The sequence below is a fragment of the Drosophila sulfurigaster genome, chromosome 2R (genome assembly GCF_023558435.1).
Source record: "Drosophila sulfurigaster albostrigata strain 15112-1811.04 chromosome 2R, ASM2355843v2, whole genome shotgun sequence".
NCBI lineage: Eukaryota > Metazoa > Arthropoda > Insecta > Diptera > Drosophilidae > Drosophila > Drosophila sulfurigaster.
Genome location: NC_084882.1, coordinates 13,828,155 through 13,843,717, shown reverse-complemented (window position 1 = coordinate 13,843,717; position 15,563 = coordinate 13,828,155). Strand labels below are relative to the sequence as shown.

The 15,563-nt window shown below is 39.3% G+C and overlaps 1 protein-coding gene and 1 long non-coding RNA gene across 4 annotated transcripts in view; one reads left to right on the top strand and one right to left on the bottom strand.

Moving 5' to 3' along the window:
• The window catches only part of LOC133837025 (uncharacterized), a 107,464-nt gene that overhangs the window by 65,491 nt on the left and 26,410 nt on the right, over nucleotides 1-15,563 (bottom strand). The gene's annotated exons all lie outside the window — the stretch shown is intronic.
• Nucleotides 1-15,563, top strand: part of LOC133837010 (octopamine receptor beta-3R) — a 149,039-nt gene that overhangs the window by 107,342 nt on the left and 26,134 nt on the right. For 2 of the 3 annotated variants that reach the window (XM_062267652.1, XM_062267653.1), the window contains exon 1: nucleotides 4,815-6,065. The exons of the other annotated variant lie outside the window; for it this stretch is intronic. The gene's annotated coding sequence lies outside the window, so the exon portion shown is untranslated. Of the gene's footprint in view, nucleotides 1-4,814; nucleotides 6,066-15,563 lie in introns of those variants that run through there. 3 annotated transcript variants of the gene reach the window in all.

Here is a 15,563-nt window from a genome sequence, read left to right as displayed (position 1 = left end):
AAAGAAATGCAAAATAGAAACCATAAATTTATAGAGTTTAAAACTGTGGCAGACAAAATCAAAAGTAATCTAGTGAAATTTAAAAGTAAAGTAAACGCTATTCTAGTTCAAATGCATCGATATTGATATTTTGTTTCGGATATTGATATCGATAGTTATGGTTAATTGCAAAGAGCAAAGTGTGTTTGTGCTAACTTTAAATTAATGTGCAAAGTGTTAAATGTGCAATTTATCTGCGTTTGTGTGTATGTGTGCTAAACTGTGCGTATTGAATATCATCGTCAAGGCAAAAGGCAAATGCGTTGCAGTTCCTGGAATTAAGTTGACTGTGTAGCCTGTAAGAGGAAGGCTTGTGCGTTGCTTCCAAAGTCAGCAACTTGATTCCAGCAATTGCGGCCCAAGCTCAACATTGAAACAGTGAATTTGAATACTATGAATACGAGTACAATTTAAACTCTCGCATCATTTGAATATAAAATGTACGGCATTACACTCGCTCCTTTGTTATTCAAATTGTGAATAAAATAATCAAACCGAAATAACAACAACAAATCGAAACTAAAAGCCAAGCAACATTTCGCCATTGTATTTAGTATTTATGGCCACTATTCTTGTTATTATTATTACTACTACTACTCTTGTTGCTATTATAATTTTGAAAACACTTAAATTGAACAAACTGGAATCCAAACAAAAATGTAGCTTCTTATTGTTCGAGCATAAAATGCGAATATAAATGAAACATGTAAATTATTTATGTTGAAAGCCACAAGAATTCTGTTGTTTGCTTCGATACTAGTCTAACCACCCCCCAACCCCCCCAAACCCCACCCGCAACCAAACAAAGAAGCAGGTGAATAGAGAGCAGAAGGCAAAGAAAGGAGAACCCGCAAAAATGCAAGGAAATATATATTAATAAAATAGCCAAAGTTCTTTATGTGTACACTATGTAACATGTATTCATAGGCATCAAAATGTAAATGCATATTGTATAATAGTTGTATAATTTCCCTTAAAAATAAATGAGAGGATAGATGAAGGGCATAACGAATAATGATGAATGCTACAAACTCCAAAGAACTTGTTATATTTTTATAAACAAAAATAAAAAAAGCTAAACTAATTTATACATATATGACTATAGTATATTGAATGTGAGTGTTATTTATTTTTCTGCTAATGCTTTGCGTTAATTATTTTTCTTATTTTTGTGTATTGCTATGAAGTTTTCTATGCAAGTTGCGAAATCTAGGATTAAGCCAAATCTAGCCTCAATTAGAAGGCAAAAACCAAAAAAAAAAAGGAAACTTAAGCTGTATGTGAAATATTATTATAGCTTAAACGAAATGTTTAAATAAAATTGGACAAACTTTAAACAAATACATATGCAAAAAACAAAAATAAAGAAAATAAGAATTGAAAAAATATATATATACTGCTTTTATTTTCCTATTTGAATGGGAAGTGACCCTCTTAGTTAATGACACAGCAACTTTAAGGTAAATAAACCCAAGCAAAAGAAAACATGAACATTTCTCCATGAAAAAAAAAATTCCCCAACTTCAGTTACAGCTGAGAAAGCCAAATTACATTAACAGAACATTATCAGCACAAAAGTAAAGCTGATTACTGCCGGCGACAGTTGTAAACTTCTAAATAACTGCCATGCCTTGGCTGATAAATTACAAAATGTTCGTCAACACGCCCCCTTTTGATCCCTCGCCCCTTCGTAACAAAGGCAACGCCAGAGCACACGGCGTATGAGTGATTTTTATTTGGCAGATAATTTAACCGGCGTCATGGCAATGATACCAGTCTTCCTCCCTCTCTCTCTTACACTCTCGTTTCTTTACGCACCAGCTCATCAGTTTGTGAAAGTAATTTGTCATATTATTGCGTCGCCGTCGTCGCCATCGTCGCAGTGGCCACTGAAGAAAAAGTTGCGACCCAAATAACAGTCAACGTGGCGTATACGCAATGCAGCACTCGCAAACACTTTGAATACTTTAAATAAGGCAAATGTATCTCAGCTCGTGTACCCGTGTCTGGACTGAGCGACAACCTCTGAAGTTTCTCTTTAGCAATTTGATAGCGCGTTATAAATGAAATTTACTCGCATTTGCCAAGCAGGTGACAGAGACACCACCACAGCACAGACGCGTTATCCTCCGCCAGGCAAATTGGTCCCCGGCCTCTCAGGTTCAGACTAAGTGGCAACTGGGCAAAACTTTTTGGCATTTTAAAAACTCATAAACCAAAATGCTGTAGTTCATGCCTGTATTCGTGTGTGTTTGCTTCATTATTGAAAATGCCGACAAAATTATGTAGCAAAAATATTTCAACTTAAATATTTCCTCACCAAATATGCGTGAAAGCAGCCGCGCCATTGGCATCGCCATCGCCATCGCCATCGCCAATCGGCAGCCCCGCCTCGCAGCAGGGCGCGTGAAATAATTCTATATGTATGCCAAGAAATTATATTAATTTTGAGCATCAGCCCCATAGGAAACTTTTTATACATCCATCAATTTAATAATAATTTTAGCATGTACAACTTTTTAGAGAGCGTAACGCTGCACACTGGTATGAAAACCATTCGAATCGTAAACCGATTAGTGTAACATGTGTTAAGTAAACTATGCGCATAGAGAGTGAATTTCGTTGTCTGAAAATGAATGCAATGCTGGCAATCTGAGACGTGTTGAGAATGTTTTTAATTTTTTGATTTGATTCTGCGAAATTAGTTTTGGGCATGGGCTACTCCCGGCCAACTGTGCATCATCTTTGAAACCCACACACACAAATATGCGCATAATAAATATAACTCAAAATCAAAGTTCATTCATCAAAGTCAAAATGAAATCATTGCACGCTCGACTTCTGCCACTTGACATTCTGGCGAAGTCAATGTCGCCCCAAGGCAAATGTTGATGCTTATGCTGATGCTGATGATGTCGATGCTAGGTGCTAGGTGCTTTGGCACTTAGTATTGTATGTGCTAGGTGCTATATGAGGTGCTACATAGCTGCTAGGTGCTAGGTGCACCCGCCCACAACGGTGATCCATAATGTCAAGCAGCCAATCAACGCCCATCGCTCATAAGATGCGCCAATTTGGCCATGTCAAGTGACAGTGACAACGACACGTTGGTGTCAAAAACTGAGCGCCATTTCAAATGTTTCAGCATTTCACAATTTTATACCCTGTAGTCGTAAAAAACGTTGCAAAAGAGTATCATAAAATCACAAGCACAAGTAGATAATATCTCTCTCTCTTTATGGAGTTATGCATATTTGCTGCATGAGCAGCAACAGGTGTTTCTTAGAGTTATTATTTCTCGTTTTATTTTTATTACCATGCAATTACAGCTCGTTGATAGATAATAAACTTAAATGTCTGCGTTTTCTTTGCAAATAGGAAATAATAAAAAGCAAAAATCAGAAAGTGCTGTTAAAAAAATAGCTGATGCATTACTGCATTTGCTGATTATTATATTTCTATATTTGATAAATATTTGAATTAATTGCACAAGGTATTTTAATTGTTAAAGAATTAATTGATGTATCTCTTCAGTTGAACTTTAGCATAAGATTAATTGATGCATTTCTGTGTTTGCTAATTATTATTTTATATATATTTTATAAATAAATATTTGAATTAATTGCAGAATATATATTGGTTGATATATTTCTTCAGTTGTACTTCTTTTCTCTAATTGCAGGATATTTCTTAGTCACTAAAACCCTCTGCTTAGCAGCAGACAGACTTGTTTTGTTTTCGTTTTTGTGCTGCTGTTGAATTAATATTTAAATGCACAAGACACGTCAAATAGACCCGAAGATTTTCAATTTGTGAGTTAGTCACACTCTCTCACAACTGTCACCGGCACAAAACTCGAGCGACAATCGAGAAATCAAATTCTCTTCTCCACTTCTTCACTTTTTTTTATATATGAAATATTTAATAACTTTGAGCGAAAGACCGACCCATACAACAGCACTTCGTATGAGCTGCCATCCTGACTCGATTTGATACTCAAATATTTTAGTTGTTGTTGGTAATGTGTCCCGCTCTCCCCCCGCCACACTCCACACAGTATTATTTGTGTCTGCATTGCGCGACATGAAAACGAACACGAGCTCGCGAGCAGTAATAACAAATCTTTTTTAGATTTACGCACGCATTTTGGGTATGCCATCAAAATATTGTTATTACAAATGCAAATATTGACGCCCTGCATGCAGAGGGGGTGGGGCCAAGAGGGCGGGCTTTTCAATGTGAGCGCGAGTGGTGAATGTAAGTGTAAATGTGAATGTAAATGGAGAAATGGGGGAATGGGGAATATGAGCGCTGCTGATGGTTGCCTTGGGCAGCACTTGGCGTCTTGATTATGCGGGACATTCGATTGTGCTCCGCTCCGAGACTCAAGGGATGCTGCTGTCGCTTGGCGCCACAAATTTTCAACACGTCGAGCTCGCAGAGTTGCGCAGGACGTAGTAGCTGCGTTTTTAAATCGAGTGGGGCTTAAGAATATTCAATTTAGTTTAACATGCAATTGAATTTTCGTATTTTTTGTATTTTGCATAGTAAATAAATATTGTTTCACAACATTTACGTATACTTAATATGCACTGAAAACACTCCCAGCATTTACTACGCTCGAATGCAACTCTGCGCTCGTTTCAAATTCGCCTTGCGCGCCAAATTTCAATGCGCAGACGCGCTCTATCTCTCTCCCTCTCCTTTCGAATTCGCCGTATCTTGTGTTTTGTTGGCCGCCGGCAAAGGATATGGCACGCTGTCGAAACATTCAGTTGCTGTCCAGTTTCCAGTGTAAGCAGACTCCATAGCGGATCAGCAATCGAAACAGCAACGAGACATAATCATCATCATCAGCATCGGACGGCAATTGTTGCAATAGAGAAGCAGAAACAGAAACAGAAACAAAAACAATAACATCATCAGCAAGTGTGGCAACAATTGAAACCTGTGACCACTTGTCACACATGTGTTGCAAAAAAGGGAACTAAGTTGCCACTGACAGTTGCCGGCATTGCCGCTGGCGTTTGTGTTAACGTTAACATTGGCGTCTGACTCAAGTGCCACTCCAGCGACAGGCGACAGGACTGTGTCAGGACATCGGCCGTATATATCAGACGCTCTGTACATGTGCGTGCGTGTTTCGATTTTGGCTTTGGCTTTGGCCGCAGCTCGTAAACCTCGTCCTAAACAAAAACCGATACAAAACTCTACGTGAATTGTGTGTGTCCGTGTCCGTATTTCTTTGTATCTGTAACTGTTCGCTGTACGCTGTGTCGATGTCCGTGTATCCCTGGAGTGAGCGAGTGTGTTTGTGTGTGTGTGTTCGTGTAGCGTCTTGTACGTGTTTACGTTCGCTCGCTGGCTGAAACGTGCGGCAACTTGCGGCCAGTTGTGAGTACCAAAAAAAAAGAAAGAACAAAAACAGAAAGAAATTCCGTTCTTACAAATCGATTTCGCTCATTCGGTTTTTACTTGCGAATGGCCATAAAAATAGCACAGACTTCGGCATAATGACAAATTAAATTGTTTGCACACAGCTATCCAAATCGTTAAAAACAAAAACCAAATCGCAAAAACAACATCAGAAAGCAAGCAAGCAAATACGCGCAATCGAAAACGAGAAAAAAAAGATACTAAAAATGTTGGAGAAGCGCGTGTAGGAACTTTTGCGCTGATATCAACAATAATAACAATAACAACTACAACAAGAACAGCAATAAACTGCGATAAAAGCAACAGACAAACAGCAAACACACAAAAACAAAAAAAAGTTTCATTCTCGTGTTGCAAACGCCACAAGCAACAGCCGCGCCTCCCTGCCACAAGGATTCAAATACACACACACACACGCATACCACCTACATCACATAACAAAACGCAAATCAAGAACGACAATGACAAGGACTCCGATGGCGATGCCGAGACTTTCAGACTCATCCACCGTTGTCGTCTACTGCTACTACTACAGTTCGATAAACAGCTTTGGCTCCAGCCTCTTAACCTCGTGCCACGGCGTTCATCAAGTAAGCAAACAATAAAACTTTCTTTCCATGCTCCACGCTCCATCTGCTCTCTCTATACTCTCTACTGGCAAGTGGTTGTTGCTAGCCAAAAAAGAGACCATTCAATTAACTGGTTACGTAAATTGGCAATCCTGGCTGGCCAGTTTCATGCTGAGCTGCTGAAGTCGAAGTTCAGTGGGTTTGGTTTTTTGGGTTGAGGCTCATATTTAATAAACTTAAAACGTTAGTGGTCTCTGACATTTTTAATATGCTGCCAATGAACGGTTGTGACATTGTGTCGCGGCTCTCCTTGGCCTCTGCCCAAACAGAAAAGGTCCTTGAAAGTACACGCACACACTGGTCTCAAAAATGCTGAATAAGCCATGAAATTGGCTAGACATATTTCACGTTACTCAGCGAAAATAATCAGTGTAGCGAATAAAGAATGTTTTAATAAAAGTGAAAGTTTTACGTTGCACAAACAAAAATCCAAGGGCAAAACAATTTCGATATTAATTTTTCTTTACTCCGATATAACTATTAATATAATAATTTTTGTTGGCATAACTGAGCGATGCGTTCCACTGTACTGGCCCATAGGAACTGCTCTGCTGATTGGCTCTTGGCTGCTGGGCCTTGATGGCAACTGCCACTCGACTCGCAGCAGTTTCAACCACAGCTGTAGCTGTAGCTGTGTAGCTCAACCTAAATCTACTGACATTTGCCTTTACTCTGACATTTTTATTTTGATTTTTCTTTCATTTTTCATTTTTATAATAGAGCAGAGCAGCCTACGCCTCTGGTCGAGCAATCGATTTTATTAACATAGGACTCAGGTACTCATAGTTGAACCTTTGTAAAAATAAATAACTGGGCAAAAAAAATATCTAGCTAGCTATATTTGTCTGGTCTTTGGAATCAAATTTAGCAAAAGCCGAATATTACATGCGCCAGCTATTTGGCATTCATAGAAAGTCTGTCACGAGGAATGCAAACTTTTCTGCATAAATTGTAAAACTACATGGCGAACAAAATAGACAAGCACGCACCCAAACACACTCCCACAGTGCCACACACACATACGCATACACCTACAGGCAGTTGGATAGAGATAGAGATAGAGCGTGGCATAGACAAATTGAAACTTTTTTGAGCTACGCTTGAAAAAGTTTTTGTATCTGTGAGATACTCGTATTGTGACGATTTAGTTAGTTTCGACTGTCAATGTTTTATTTGCCGGAAACTTTACACTATCATTAAGTACTTTGTGACTGTCGAATGCCCCGTTAGCCGATAATAATAATAATAAGAAGAAGAATAATACAGCAATGGCATAAGAGAGATTTGAATTTATTTAATTCAGATAATGCCCAGCTAATGCTGCAGCTTAAATCTGGCAAATATTTGCACATAAATGTTCTCAATATAAATGGCATTATTCATTGTAGCGATATACAAACATATATTTTATAGACCGTCGTCGTGATTCCCTCCACTCACACCTCTCGACACCATGCTGCGCCTCAAATGTCTTTCGATAAATGGCTGGATAAATGATAAATAGAATAAATGCCTGTAGGCATTTCTGTTTGCCATTCTTACAGCTGTCGCTGTGTGTATCTCTCCATCTCTGTCTTTGGATTTAGCCGTAAGCTTATCAGATTCATTGTCAGCATAATGATACTAAGTTACTGTAGCTTCAAACTGCTACAGGAAATGCGATTGAAAATTTAATTAAACCACTTGTCATACTTTGCTCTAAAATTGAATTTAAATACTTCATAAACACATATGTAAACTAAACTATTGTTATTGACGTGAACTCGACACACAAAGCAAACAAATTACCCAAAGAGATTTCCACTCGTGTTAGCAAACAATTTATAATCGATTTCCTTAAAGAAGTAAACTTAATATTGCATAATAACACAATAAGAAAGTATTGAAATTACTGAACTTCCATTTGTATTTGTTTCGACAATATTGACACATCATTTACTACTACTCACAATCCAAGTATATTAAGTATTTTATGTGGAGTCAAGGACACAAATTATGGCCAAAAGTTGTTAGCAACAGTAGGAAATAGAAAGAGAAATTGGAAATCGAACAGCAGGAGTAACATAAAATACCACTTAGTTGTCATAAATGTTTGATATTAATCGACAATCAAGCGGGACAAACAAAAACAAATTCGGAAATATGCCAACAAAAGCATTTAAATCAGTTTTGCACTTTCCGTTCGCTTTTTGCATTTTATTAGCTACTAAATATACTTCTTGAAGTGCTTGTTGATTTCGCCTATAACGTGAAGAACGACAGCGAGCGAGCTGAAAATTAATATTCGGGGGAGAAATAACAAAACAGAGAAAACAGAGAGAAAGAGAAAGGAAGAGAGCTGAGTGTATTCGTAAAGCGATTTGAGGTTCTCATTAAAATGACTTCCGCTCGAGACTTGGGCACATTGACAGTGTTTATGTCATTAAGTGGGACTCGCTTGTCTTCGAGAACTTGCGCATCCTTGTCAATGTTTCTGCGTTGATTTAGGTACATGTTATAAACAAGACTGTAACAAAATCAGCTAAAGTATCATCAACCCTACTACACTCGACTGCCTCCCATCAACAATTTGTCGCAGATTAAACTTAGCTGAATGTAAAGTTAGAAATTTAAAGTGAAGTAAACAAAGGATAAACTTTAACTTCCGTTATGATGTAAATAAAATATCAAATTGCGTATTTTGGCTGTCTTCAGGACGACGTTCTTATTAAAATGTTATCTAAGCATTTTTTGAGCGAAAACTGTTTGCATGGTGTCCGACAGAGTCTTCTGACATTTCCCAAGTGACCTACCCAGACTCAGGCTCAGGCTCAGGACCAGACTCAGACTCGAGATTGTTTGGTTGTTAGGAAGTATTGTTCAGACAGCCCTCGTGTGTGTTTCGTGTATGAGTATTCTTTGTACTACTTGTGTTTGCTTTGCACTCGTCGCAACCAGGTCTTGCGTTGCTTTGGCTTGCAACTTTAGAAGCCATTGAGCTATCCTTTTGTACGCCCAACGAGAGTCCACCTCGCATTTCTTTCCTTTTTCCAGCAAACTTAAACACACACTCGCACTGGCACGCACACACACACACATAAGCACACATTCGTTTTTTTCTGTGTTGTTCAGGATTTAACTTTCATTTTTGTGTTGTGTCAGGCATATGTAAGCTCGGTCTATGAGCTTCACTGTTTGCCTTTGTCCTTTCTCGTTGGCCCCTGGGCCTTGTCGTCGGTCCTAGGCCATTGTCTCTTAGGAATTTTTTTTTCATTTTCCGCCGCTTGTATGTTTTTTTCGTTTCTCGTGTGTTTTTCGATGGTGAGTGAGCACTGCTAACAGCTCCATATATGCATTATTTATGCTATTATCGATTTTGTATACGCATTTCAAAGGCGGTTAGTCGATTGGCCGCCACGGCACACGGTCTTATTACCAAAAAACCATTTCAGATAAACGTGTCGCAGCTTCGACTTCTTCTTCCCCGCTCCGAAACAAAATTAAATCATTCTTCAGCCAAATTTACAGCCAACTTTTTGAGCTCATCAACTTTACTTTGAGTCCTGCAATTTGTCTGACTCAACAGCAACAACAACAACAACAACAATGATGATGATGATAATAACAACAATGAAACGAACAGGGAAAAATTGCTTACTTTTAGGGTTTTTCTTTGCATTTATTTTGTAACACGCGGCGTATACACAATTCAAAGTTAACTAAGTCGGGAAAAGGCCACAATGTGGTCAGCGGCAGCAAGCAGCACTGCTGACTTTTTGGCCTGATTTTAATTTTGACTTTTTAACAAAGTTAACCAAATGCTTGGAATTGAATTTTGGGGACAATGTCCAAGTCATAAATGGCCAACGAAGCGCGCTCCTAAGTACACAAAAACGCACACAAAACTCGTTCCTCGACTCGACTCTGCTCGGTTTATTTACACAGCTAACGCCTAAATTAAATTTTAAGCTGTTGATTTGCATTTTCAGGCTGCTTGGCAAAAGGTCCTGATGCGCTGTTTATTGAACCCTGATTAGATTCAACAGCCGCACAGCTTCGCGTCGCTCGACTCCGCGTCGAACGAATAAAAGATCCAAAACAGATTCGAGTGAAGGCTCATTAGAGGAACTTATTTACAGTGAAGCAGAAAGGCGAAAGGAACGCCTCGCGAAAGCGTCGCCTAATTAAGAAGCTTACACAAATATACACAAACGCACACACATATACAAGGGCAGTTACAGTAATGTGTGTGAGTTTTTATGTGTAAACACACATCGAGTTGAGATGAGAACAGAGAACAGAAGCGAAACTCATAAAAAAGGTTAAAGTTAAACAATGCGGCGCGTGTTTTAAAAATGAGTTGGGCTTCCATTTCGCGAGTGCTCTTCACACACCCGTACTTGCACACCCACTCACACATACCACACACATTTTAATGCTGTTGCAAAAATCTGTTAAATAATTTTTTTGGCCTTTAATGAAATTAGACGGAGGCGGTTCGCAGTTCGCAGTGCGCAGTTGTTGCTGCCACATCACTCAGCATTAGGCCGAGGTCTGGCAAAATGAAATTAGCCGCGCCTTCGACAAAAACCATAATCAAATTTTTTGTTGCTACAAAGATGAAAAATACTTGTACTTGTACATACACAATCTATGGTAGAAGAAGTGCTTGCGACTACTTCTTCTACGTATTGAAACGGGAATTGTGTGCAGTGGAGTGACGCCTTTCACTGTCGCTTGTTTAATTTACGCGACGAAGTAATTTAAAATGAACGCCACGCTGCCAGAGAAGACGTCGACGACTACGACGCCGACGACAACAACTTCGACTACAATAACAATAAGTACAAGGATGTCAGCAATGACAGCGGCATCGGAGAAGATTGGCTGCGGATGGCAGACGGTAGAAGGCAGAGGACAGAAGGCAAGGGGCAAAGGACAAGAAGTTCTCAGGCATTACGCTGAGGGAAAACCAATTTGCAAACAAGTCAACAATGGCGAAACGCGGAATAGCAAAGTGCGCGTAGGTAATAAGGCAAAGTGCAGTCAGAACTCACACACATACCCACATACATATATATATATATGTGGTATATGGTATACATCGATATATTCGCACATTTGATATGCATATGGCATATATACTGACTGCCCAGTAATTTGCTTGATTTAAACTGCAACGTAAACAATGGCAGCAACTGAAGCCATTATTGATTGGCCAAGGAAACGACCTTGATGACATAATCGAGTTACCTAACCTTCAAAGCTTTCTCGCACTCACCTGTTGCATACTCTCTTACATTAGTGCAACGTCAGCACTTTTGGCCAGGTTTGTGGATTCGAATAACCATCGCACATGAATCAATTATACTTTTGTGCATTGTGAATCTCAAGTTCATTTCAAGCAAATGAAAGTAATTTTGCTAATTGGCAAATTTAACACTTTGATCTGAATCTTGCATTGCATTTGCATAATTTCTAAGAATGCCATTTCAATAAATTTAATTATCATAACGGACTAATTCGTTTAGTGCCTAATTGCAATTTTCTTAATGTGTAATTGTTAAATTGTTTTACAATTTACCATTAAATTGTGTCTGAAGATTTTGCTTAAAATTCTGTTCACATTTTACAAATGCCTTCTCAGTTATCGATGATAAATTGTTGGAGCGAAACGAATAGAATCAATTAATCACAGCAAGCGAAACTTTCTTGTCTCTATCCAAAATTACAAAGAAACATATTGATTACATATTTTCAAAACTTATGTTTATATTGTTTCAGACATAATATTTAATTAGAGAACTTTGCAAAGCATTTTTTTTGTTGTCAAGTACGAACACAAATTAAAGAAAATACACACTTGTAAACTACTTAATTATAATGTCAATTGGAGTATGTGTTTATTTTATTTGGCTGCTGTGTCGTGTTGTTCAACACATTGTCCGCATCGCTTTAGTTTAATTGAGCAGCAACATGTGGCATGCTACGTATGTAACAAGCATCAGGTACTTTACTCTGATGTGGGCCAGCCAAAAGGGCGATGCTTGTGAATGGCATTTGTTGTTGTTTTTGTTGTTGTTGTTGCGGAGGCTGCTCTTGCTTGCTTACTGTTATTGCCACAATTGTTTGCTCAAATCGTTAAAACGTTAATCAAACAGTAAAGAGCACAAATGATGCGCCTGCGGGATCTGTGGCAGCTGCCTTGGCTGCTGGTTGCTGGTTCCCACCTACAGTGGCACACAAAGCGCTCACCTGAGTCAGTCTGACGTGTTGTGTGCTCTGCTGGTTAACTCAAGCCGACAGGCAAACAGAGAAACCACAACAAGTACAACAACATACATAGATAGAGAGCGAGAGAGAGTGAAACATGTGTCGCGAGGATTTCCACATTTCATTCACTTTTTACGCGCTTCAAAGTCTTTGTTCAATATTGACAAAGGGCCGATATGACGATAACAACAATGTGTAGAGCAGACCACTGAAAGTAACAGTCAAGAACACACATGAGTGAGTGTGTTTGTGTGGCAAGCGTAAAAATAGCCCCGGCTTTACTACATGCAAAGTCACTCAATTGATTTTCAGCAGCGGCAACAGAGGCAGCTCGTTGTCAATTATCCGCATTGCCTTCGACACGGACATGGACATGGACAACGACAACGTCTGTGTCTCGAAGTTTGAATCGGACTTTTGTTTGCTCACTTCGTGTTGAGCTAGGAAACGGCTGACAGTACGAACTGGGGCAGACGACAACCCAGTTTTCAGCCACCGCCAACGCCGTTGCTGTCGCTGTCGCTGACGCCGCCTAATGACATTGCCCGACCGCAGCAGGCTTTAGTCTTTTGCCCGGCGACCTTCGTGGCGGCCACACAAAATGCACAATGAGACACTTGGCGCACTCGACTGGCGTACTTGAATCGAATCAAGGACACCAATCGTTGCCAGCACACGCATTGCCCAAGTACACCGAAAGTATGCGAGTGTGTGTGGGCCACAGCTCATAAATATAAATCAGCTGTTCGCCATGATTCATTGAGTAAAACGTTGGAGTGCAATACAATTCCAGGCCGTAGCCGTCTCTCTCTCTCTCTCTCTCTCTCTCTCTCTCTCTCTCTCTCTCTCTCTCTCGCTCTCTCGTTGGTATGCGTGAAATTCATTGTTGGCCTGTTTTCTAGTGAAAACTTTTCAATTCCACGAATGTCGCTAACGGCAAAGCTTCCCCTACGCTGCCCTACCAACGGCTGACTACCTTGGCAAAGTGCCAGGCCAGGCATTGTTCAATGTCCTTAAAATTTGTTGCATTACGAGCGTAGTTCTACAGCGACTAAAGACTGAGCTCCTACTTAATTATGTTCAATTTTCAGCAGCTGAAAGTTGAATTGAGAATGCTCCACTTTAATATATGTACATTAATATTTATATTATTTATTTGGCACGACTTCAAAGGGAAACTCTTTAAATGTTGATGGCGTTATTACGAGTATAGGGTTATACTTTCTCTTTTTCACAAAACGAAAAAGTACAAAAACAACTACAGTCGAGTGAGCTCGATTGTGAAATACCCATTTTAATAAAGGCAAAATATTGCGGTATCATTTCAAAATATACCAAATATACTGCAAAATATAAAATATACCAAATGGTATATATATCGATATAGTACACCAAAAATATATCCTAGACGGCACAATGTCCCAGATTGTTGGCCAAAGCAACTCAGACCCCTAGTATTTTTGCCCATACAAAAATATTTCTTTAATAACTTCGTTTTAATCTGATCGCAACCAAATTTTCAGGAATCATAACTACTTATATATTGTATGTACCAAAACTCGTAACTCTAGCTTTAAAATTACGCTTGTTATAGATTTGCAAGAAAAATTGAAACAAACTTGATCTGCGTGCAAACATAACAAATGCTGTCGAAAAAATTATAGCTCTATCTCTTATAGTCTCTGAGATCTAGGTGTTCATACGGACGGACGGACAGACACACAGACGGACAGACGGACAGACGGACAGACAGACAGACGGACATGGCTATATCGTCTCGGCTGTTGACGCTGATCAAGAATATATATACTTTATAGGGTCGCAGATGCCTCCTTCTACCTGTTATACATTTCCTGCCGGCACAAAGTTATAATACCCTTCTACCTATGGGTAGCGGGTATAACAACTACAGTCGAGTGAGCTCGATTGTGAAATACCCGCTACCGGTATTATTCTTAAAATATACCAAAGGTATATACTGCAAACATAGTAAATATATACCAAATGTTACATTTGGTATATTTATATATTACTATATTTAATATATAGCAGATTGTCTTTTAGATCTCTATTCGTTTCTCAGATGTAGGTTATCATGAATATATAGTATTAAAGAGATACCTTCTTCCTTCCACAAAGCTATAATACCCTTCTACTCTTTGGGCAACTGATATAAGAAACACATCCGCTTGCACTGCCATTGGCCCACTTCTGCATAATAATAATTCTGACACTAGTAGCACGGTGTGCTCGACATTCTGAGCTCCCTCTTTTGGGGTGGAAGTTGGATGAAACTTTCGTGTTGCTGCTGTTAAATATAGACAGCGAAAGGACTAGAGGGAAACTGAGTACGGAAAGGAGATTACAGCGCACTTGCGAGCCAATTAAAGGTCGTTTCGCTGACCCACATAAATAATGCAGAAGCTTTAATCACCTACAACACGGCCAGCTGCCAAATGACCCCAGGCAGTTGTGCTCGACCCAAGCTGAGTTTGGTACATAGTAGAGGCACTTGTCTACATTTTTGATAATCCTCTCTTGAGGTGGCCGTCGAGTGTCGCATTTTTGAGCACTAAAAAGCATAAAAAATCGCTTACGAGTAGCTCATAAATTTCCACTCCACTTATAAAAGGTAGACGGAGTTAAGAAAGCCAAATAAATAAAATTAGAATACGTGACTGCCTGTTGGACTAACGACCCGTCATTAGCTTTGATTTCATCCGAACAAACCAAAAAAAAAGGACACAAATGACAGTTACGCCAAGCATACACGTGACCTGTGCTTGGGGCCTTTTTGAGGCTTAGACATTCGTACTCGTAATTACATTCAACCGCTTCATAATTCCAACAATAATTGTTCAAATCTGACAATTCGAATGCATATGGAGTGCCCCAAAGGGGGAAGTAAGAGTTCGCCCCTCGAAGGCCATAACGCTTGGCTGCTCTCACACAAAGTGCTCCTAAGTGAATCTGAGTAGACACTCTACACAAAACACATTTATACTTGACCCAGCTAAATGGCTTCAATGCTGAGAGCATGTGAAAGCTCTTAACAGCTCGAAGACTGAAGTAAGCATTAAATCTACTTTCAGCTTCTATTTGTTTAAATCGTATTTATAAACCATTTATTTGAATTAGTTCGTCAACTCCCAAGGCAAAGTTAGCAAGAACAGTTCGTTCGCTATTTTTTGTTGAATGACTTTGCAC